General features: G+C 39.6%; 1 non-coding gene across 1 annotated transcript; it reads right to left on the bottom strand.

The window, feature by feature from the left end:
* Positions 1 to 650: 650 nt before the first annotated feature.
* On the bottom strand, positions 651 to 757 carry LOC142164477 (small nucleolar RNA R71). Its single transcript, XR_012695245.1, has one exon. It is a non-coding gene; the product is annotated as a small nucleolar RNA R71 (small nucleolar RNA).
* Positions 758 to 8,514: the final 7,757 nt, after the last annotated feature.

Consider the following 8,514-nt stretch of genomic DNA (forward strand, 5'->3'; position numbering starts at 1 on the left):
AACCGGAGTTAGAAAAACACATGCGATAGTTGAGAAAAGAAAGATGAGTCATGAAAATTTCTTAGGTCACAATTCGACTCAAGATAAAATGGCAAACAAAGAGATTGATAGAGTAGACTTAGCTGCAAGAGATGGAGCACAACAGAGAGAATAAGCTACTCGAATAATAGTTATAGCAGCCTTTAGAGTTTCTGTAGAGACTATCGAAGATGATGGGGGTCGAAGATTCAATTTAAATCATCCCATGGTTGAAGATAAGTTCGATAATGCAGCACCTAGGTCTAGGAGATCACTAGGCGACCACACTAGACCAGTCTACAATTAGGGACTATTAAGTGTTAGACCTCCACCCATAGTAACGAATAATTTCGAGTTGAAGCAAGGCTTGATTTAAACCATCCAGAACATTTGTCTTTAGAGGGAAGGTGAATGAAAATCCTAACACTCAGTTAATGGATTTTGAGGAAATCATGAACACCTTTCAGCATAATGAAGTGTCAAAAGATGCAGTCTATTTGAGGGCATTCCCCTTTTTACTAAAGGATGACGCAAAACACTGACTTCGAAGCTTACCAACTGGGTCGATCTGGACATGTGAAGATATGACTAAAAACTTTCTTGACAAATACTTCTCAGCTGCAAAAACAATGAAATTCAGAAAGGAAATCCACAAATTCTGCCAGAAGGACACTGAAAAGGTCTTCGAAGCTTGGGAAATATTCCAGGAGAAAGTGAGAAAGTGTCAGCATAATGGAATCGAATTGTGGATGCAACTCTAGGACTTTTGGGATGGACCGACATATTCCTCACGACGAACTCTAAGAACTGTAGTTGGAGGTTCTTTGATGAAGAAGACTCCTGTTGAGATTGTTGAAATTCTTGATGAGCTCTCTAAAGATGCTAACCAATGGCCTGCTGAGAGTAATGATAGAAGAAAATCAGTTGGTGTTCACCAGATAGACTCTAACACATTAGTGCAAGCCCAGCTAGACACCATGGTCATAGAGATAAGAAAGTTAACCTTAGCCAAGGTCCAAATCCAGTCATCATCGGTTTGTGATTTTTGTGGAATGGGTCATCCAATACATGAGTGTCAGGCCTCGACTATAGATGAAGTAATAAATGTTGTGGGGGAGCTTTGACAGAGGCAACTGCCGAAGTGGTAATATTTTTAACTCCATGGGGCAGAGGCGCCTAAGTTTTTCTTGGAGTTCACCAAGTGGTAGTGCAAATGCATGGCAACAAAATAACACCAGATCCCAGGGACAGAGAGCTCCAAGTCTTCTCAATCAATAGAGGCAGCAATATCAACCTCCATAGTCTAATCTGTCTAGCATGGAAGATCTAATGAAGGCCTTTATTATTAAGACAGATGAGAGGCTTGAAACTCATGGCACAACTATCCGAGAACAAGGCACATACATTCAAAATTTGGAAACACAAGTAGGGCAACTTTCCAATCTACTGTCTGAGAGGGTTCCAGGAACCCTCTCTATTGCTATTGAAAGAAATCCAAAAGAGACAATAAATGTGGTATCTTTGAGGAGTGGGCACGTATTGAAGGACCCCATGGAAAAACAAAAGGATGAGTTGATTGAATGATAGGTAGAGATTGTGGAGGAGCAGAAAATAACAACATTCAAGAAGATGAAGTGATAGTAGATGATGGTCTAAAAAACAAGAGGAAGACTAGAGCGCAAAAGAAGAGAAAGATGGGAATTCAATAAATGAAGAGACTAAAGAGAGTAAATATATGTCTGTTTTACCTTTCCCTCAGAAGTAGAGAAGAGAGAAGCTGGACAAACAATTTGGGCGTTTCCTAGATGTGCTCTAGCAGGTGCATGTTAACCTACCATTCACAGAGGTGCTCTCTCATATGCCAGCTTATGCTAAGTTCCTGAAGGAGATATTGTCCAACAAGCGGAAAGCAGAAGAGACATAAGTTGTAAAGCTCACAAAGTACTGTAGTGCCATTCTGCAAAATAAGCTACCTCATAAGTATGAAGATCCAGGGAGTTTAATTATACCTTGCACTTTAGGAAGTAGTAAGTTTGAAAAATCTTTGTGTGATTCGGGAACTTCTATTGATCTTATGCCTTTGTCTATTTTCAAGAAAGTTGAGGGAGAAATTGGAGAAATCAGATCAATGCATGTGTATTTGCAGCAGGCGGATCAGACCACAATCATACCTGAAGGAATAGTGAAATATGTACTTGTTCGGGTGAATAAATTTGTGTTCCCTATGGACTTCATTGTGGTGAATATGGAAGAGAATATGGAGGTCCCTTTGATTTTAGGGATACCCTTCTTAGTTATTGGCAGAGCTATTCTGGACATTCAAGAAATGCAGCTCATGCTCAGAGTTGGAGAAGAAAGGGCCGTCTTCAAGATAGAAGGAGCAATGTGGGCTCTAAAAGAGTGAGATAGAGAGCGTAAGCATGATAAGTGTGGGTTGTACCCAAAGAAGGCAAAAAATAAACTTTCGGCATGGATGTGTGCACTGGGTCGGGCGTGCAAATGAGATTCCGACATCGATTTAGACCCCAACTAGATGATTCAGAGGAGTTCCTTTACCTCTTGCTTTTATTTATGTATCATGGGGACATGCCGTAATTTAAAATATGGAATGAGGGATGTAAATATGTACATGTGTGTTTGTTTTCTTTTGTTTTGTTTGAATTTTTTATTTTTTTTGACTTTTTCCGACGATGGATTTCCTCGACTATTTTCTTGAGGGATCAAAGTAGAAGAAAAAAAATATTTTGTTTTTCCTAGGTAGTGTAACAATTCCTCGTGGGGGTTTTTTGTGCCGGGATTCTTTTCCAAGGGTTTTGCTTGAACCGGGTATAGTTAGTTTTACTTTTGTTAGGAAATTTGAAGTCTTGTGCTATGGTATGGTATTAAATGGAGATGACTTTTCTTAACTTTGTTGTGCCTTGAGAGTAGTGGTGCCTTAGTTGTGATTCCTAGGCTCAGTTTTTGACTCATGTAGAAGTGCTTGAAATTGTTTGATCTTAATATTTCTTAACTACTTAACTAGAGAGTCGGGATAGATCCGATCCTAAGTAAGTTATATGCCAATGTTGGTGCGAGGTTTTGTGATATTATGTGCATGTCAGTTGATGTCTAGAATTTGCCCCGTGTTTTTGCAAAGCGAAATAGCAGTTTTGTTCAGTCTAGGAAGTGATATAGGCATTTCTTTGTCTAGTCAATTATATGCCTATGACCCTCCTAATTGTTGTGTATCCTAGTTAGCCCCTTTAAGCCTGTAATTACATTTTCTTTGGCAACCATACTAAAAGCCTGACCCCTTTGTTTGAATTGACTATCTGTTTGAACCTTTTACCTCTCTTGAGCACCTCCATTTGTTATGAGCTTGTTAAAATCTAAGTGGAGGTATAATTGGGTTCTTGGAGTTGGAGTAGTAAAAAGGAGAAATGTGCACTGTTTGAAATCAATTATGAGAGACACTTGTAGGGAATTAGAAAAGAAAAAAAAAGAGAATTGCTTGAAAGAAAAAAAATCATTAGATAAGAAAAAAAAAGTCTTGTGTTTGTATATATTTTTTGGAAAAAAATATATTCCTTTATGGTGGTAGCTCTTGCTATATTTGTGATTAAAGAAATTAGGATATGGGTGTTATTATGTTGAAGGATGAGGTTTGGTTCAACACAATTATGGGGTTTAAATTATTAATGTAAATGTATTAAAGTGCTTAAGGAGGTGTAGTCACTATATCCAAATATATCCTACCCATCCCGCAGCCTACATTACAACCAAATAAAGTCCTACTTGATCTTTTACTGAATGAGCTCGATTAGTAGAGTATTATACTACGGGCAAGCCTATGGTACATCTTCTGTGGCACATAAATTTTAATTCTGATAATGAGTGAATTCTTTCTATCTTGAGTTCCTATTTGTTCTTGTATTTTATTATGTGTGGAAGTATTCTCTATCTTTGGTGTGATGGTACATAATTTGCTAAGGAAAGGTAATGTCTTTGGCCTCTGAGTTAGAGTAAGTGAGTAGGTTTTTGAAATATGTGGCGCGTATGAGTCAAGTGTCGAGGCTAGAATGTTATGATATGGTGCTTAGTCTGCTTTAAATATTCTTGGCGTGATGCGTTAGGGAAGTTGTCTGATAAAAAGGTCGTCTCTATCTGAAGTGTAGTTTGATTGCTCGAGAACGAGCACTAGTTTAAATGTGGGGTGTTGATGGTAGGCTAGAAAACCGTGTTTTAGTCATAGTTTGCACTCTAATTACTGCATTTTACTTGTGGTTGAGCTTAATTAATGTTGATTTGCACTTATTATGTCTTTTATACCTTGCAGGAAATGATTCCAAACTATTAAGATAATTTGAAGCTAAATTGAATAAGTTGGAGCTTTAAAGTCTGAGTAAAAGCCAAACAAATTAAGCCAAGATCACATTTGGGAGTCGGGAGCCAAGTCTAAATATATTAAATGACGAAAACCAATTACTCTATAAAATATACACAGTCGCACCGCGTGGAGCAGTGCATAGGGCTCGACTGTATGTTTTTGCTGCGCCCGTCATAAATTGCTCTCTGAACTTTCCCGCTACCACAGCGCGTGGTGCAGCGCGCCTGTACAATTTTCTCAGAGTATTTTTCTGTTTCGGCATGGAAAGGGTAGTTTTGTCCGGGCACACTCCTACATGTTATAAATACACCAAAAAGATGTTTCTGAAGAGACTTTTGACCTACAGAAGATTAAAAGAGCATTAGAGACTGAAAGCATAAGGATTCATCATTCTTTCCTCAACTCAACACCCGATTTTGGATTGAATTCATGTTTTCTTATTATTCAACTTTATTTATGATGATTTTCTCCATGAATATGGAGTAGTTTCCCTTACGGTTTGATGGATATGGTGTTTTGATTGTTATTAGTGGATTTTAACTCTAGCTCTTTGCTTGAATTCGTTTATGGAGCTTTGAATTGTTTGCAGCTTTATTCACCACTTTATTTAATCGAAAGAAGAATATTTTAGTGATTATCTTTACATATTTTTTTTTGGTTTAATTCAGTGGTTCTTTTAAGTAATCGAAAGAGTTTTTTGAATTGTTGATTAAATCAATTTAGGAGAATATTCGAGTGACGTTTTCTTGAAGACTAATCCATTAATGCATGCTTGCATATTTTCTCAATACTTATATTAGTTCACCTCGTGAGTTAAGATTTAATCGAGAGAGTAGTCTTGGTTATACGTTTGAACTAATTATCGAGTGAATTCATGAGAATTATTAGAACATTAGAGTGGATTGAACTAGAGTTTGATCCCAAATAGCTATCTTGCACCTATCCTGTCACTACCCTTATTTATCCCATTGATTATTTCGGTATTGCTCAACTCTTATAGTTCTGTGATCAATTGTTAATTATTTTAGTTTCTTAGTTAATTTAGTTATTAATCATCCCAATCAAAGGTTAATCATATTGAATAGCATTTCGTTAGAAATTACTTTGAACATTAGTGATCGCCTCGCCATGATCGTTCCTTCTTTTTTGGCATTTTAGGGTAATAAAACTGGCATTCCGACCGATTCCAAGATTTTTGTGTGCTATAGCCCACACCACCGGTGTGGTACCGGGCTCCCGGACCCGGATAACCTAAAATTTTACCGCCCATCAAAAATGACTTAAGGAACATTAGTCATCGCCTTGCCATGACCATTCCTCTTTTTTGGCATTTTAGGGCAATAAAATTGGAATTCCGACCGATTTCCAGATTTTCGTATGCTATAGCCCATGCCACCGGTGTGGGACCAGACACCTGCACCCGAATTGCCTTAAATTTTTCTTGCCCATCAAACATGACCTAAAGGACATTAGTCATCGCCTCGCCATAACCGTTCCTTCTTTTTTGTCGTCTTAGGGCCATAAAACTTGAATTTCGCTAGATTCCCGGATTTTCGTGTGCTATAGCCCATGCCACCGATGAGGGCCCAAACATGGATCGCCTAAAATTTTGCCGGCCCATCAAAAGCGATATATGGAAGATTTGTCATTGCCTCGCCATGATTGTTCCTCCTTTTTTGACGTTATAGGGCCATAAACTGGAATTCCACCCGATTCCTAATTTTTGTGTGCTATAGCCCACACACCCGGATCACCTAAGATTTTCCCTGCCTGTCAAAAAGGAGTTATGGAATATTAGTCATTGCCTCTCCATGACCGTTCCTTATTTTTTGGCATCTCAGGGCCTTAAAATTGAATTCCGCTCGATTTCAAAATTTTCGTGTGTTATAACCCGCACCACTGGTTTGGTCTCGGGCGTCGGACCTGGATAGCCAAAATTTTTGCTGCCCCATCAAAATTGACCTAAGAAACATTAGTCATAGCCTCGCCATGACCGTTACACCTTTTTGGGATTTTAGGGCCATCAAAATAGAATTCCAACCGATTTCCAAATTTTTGTGTGCAATAACCTACGCCATCGGCGAGGGCGCAGGTGCCCCGATCCAGATCCCCTAAAAAAATTTTGGCCCCTAAAAAATGACTGGAGGAACATTAGTCATCGCCTCACCATGAGCGTTTCTCTTTTTTTGGCATTTTAGGGCGATAAAACTAGAATTTCGCCCGATTTTTAGATTTTCATGTGCTATCGGGTGTCCGAACCAGAATCGCCTAATATGTAACCAGCCCATCAAAAACGACCTAAGAATCTATAGTTATCGTCTCTCCATGACCATTTTCCCTTGTTGGGCATTTTAGGGCCATAAAACTAGAATTCTGCCCGATTATCAGATTTCATGTGCTATTGCCCATGCCACTGGCGTGGACCCGGGTGCGCGGTCCCGAATCTCCTAAAAATTTTTTGGCCCATAAAAAACGATCTAAGGAACATTAGTCATCACCCTCGCCATTACCGTTCCTTTTCCTTTTGACGTTTTAGGACTATAAAACTGAAATTTTGCCCGACACTAAAATTTTTGTGTGTTATAGCCCACACCACCTGTGTGGGTTTGGTACCCGGATCCAGATCACCAAAAAAATTTCCAGCACATCAAAATCGACTTAAGGAACAATAGTCATCGCCTCGTAATGACCGTTCCTCCTTTTTTGGAGTATTAGGGCCGTAAAACTGAAATTCCGCCTGACTTCAAGATTTTCGAGTGCAATAACCCACGCCACAGGCGTGGTCCAGGGCATCTAGACCTGAGTCGCCTAAAAATTTTACTACCCCATAAAAAATGACCTATGAAACATTATTCATCGCCTCGCAATGATTGTTCCTTCTTTTTGGCATTCACATATGGCGTGTGCTATAGCCTATGCCTTCTGTATGGGCCTAGGCCACCGGACCCGGATCGCCTAAAATTTTGTCGGCCCATCAAGAACGTCCTAAGGAACATTAGTCATCGTATCTCCATGACCGTTCCTCCTTTTTGGTATTGTAAGGCAACAAAACTGGAATTCCACTCTATTATAAAATTTTCATGTATTACAAGGGCGTCGGGACCCGGATCACCTAAAATTTAGTTAGCCCATCAAAAAAGACCTAGAAACATTAATCATCACCTCACCAAATCTGGGAATCGGTCGAAATTCTAATTTTTTGACCCTAAAAGTTTGAAATTTCGATTTTTATGATAGTCAAAAAAGCCCACGCCCGTGGGGCTAGCTCCCGGACCTGTATCGCCTAAAATTTTTAGGCCCATCATAAACGATCTAAGGAACATTAATCATCACCTCGACATGACCGTTTCTTACTTTTTGGCATTTTAGGGCCATAAAGTTGGAATTTTGCTTGATTCCCACATTTTTCAAAACTATAGCACATGCCAACGATGTAGGCTCGGTCCCACAGACTAGGATCGCCTAAAAGTTTGTCGGCCCATCCAAACTGACCTAAGGAATATTACCCATCGCCTTTCCATGGTCGTTCCATGTTTTTGGCATTTTAGTGCCATAAAACTGGAATTGCGCTCGATTCCAAATTTTCTTGTGCAATATCCCATGCCACCGGCGTGGGCCTACCGTCTGGATCTAGTTCGCCTAAGATTCTCCCGGCCCATAAAAAATGGCTTAAGGAAGATTAGTCATTGCCTCTCCATGATCGTTCCTTCTTTTTTTTGCGTCTTAGGGACTTAAAACTGAATTTTGCCAAATTTTCAGATTTTTGTGTACTATAACCCACTCCACCGGCGTGGGTTAGGGCGCCCGGACCCGGATAGCCTTAAATTTTGTCGGCCCATCCAAACCAACACTAGGAACATTAGTCATTGCCTCGCCATGACCGTTCCTCCTTTTTGGCATTTTAGGGCCATAAAACTAGAATTCTATATGATTCCCAGTTTTTCGTATGCTATAGCCCACGCCACAGGTGTGGGCATAGGCTCCCAGACTCGGATGGCCTAAAATTTTGTCGGCCCATCAAAAACAACCTAAGGAACATTAGTCATCTCCTCACCATGGTCGTTCCTCCATTTTTGGCATTTTAGGGTCATAAAATTGGAATTCCACCCAATTCACATATATTTGTATGT

Source organism: Nicotiana tabacum, chromosome 9, assembly GCF_000715075.1.
Source record: "Nicotiana tabacum cultivar K326 chromosome 9, ASM71507v2, whole genome shotgun sequence".
In the NCBI taxonomy this organism is placed as follows: domain Eukaryota; kingdom Viridiplantae; phylum Streptophyta; class Magnoliopsida; order Solanales; family Solanaceae; genus Nicotiana; species Nicotiana tabacum.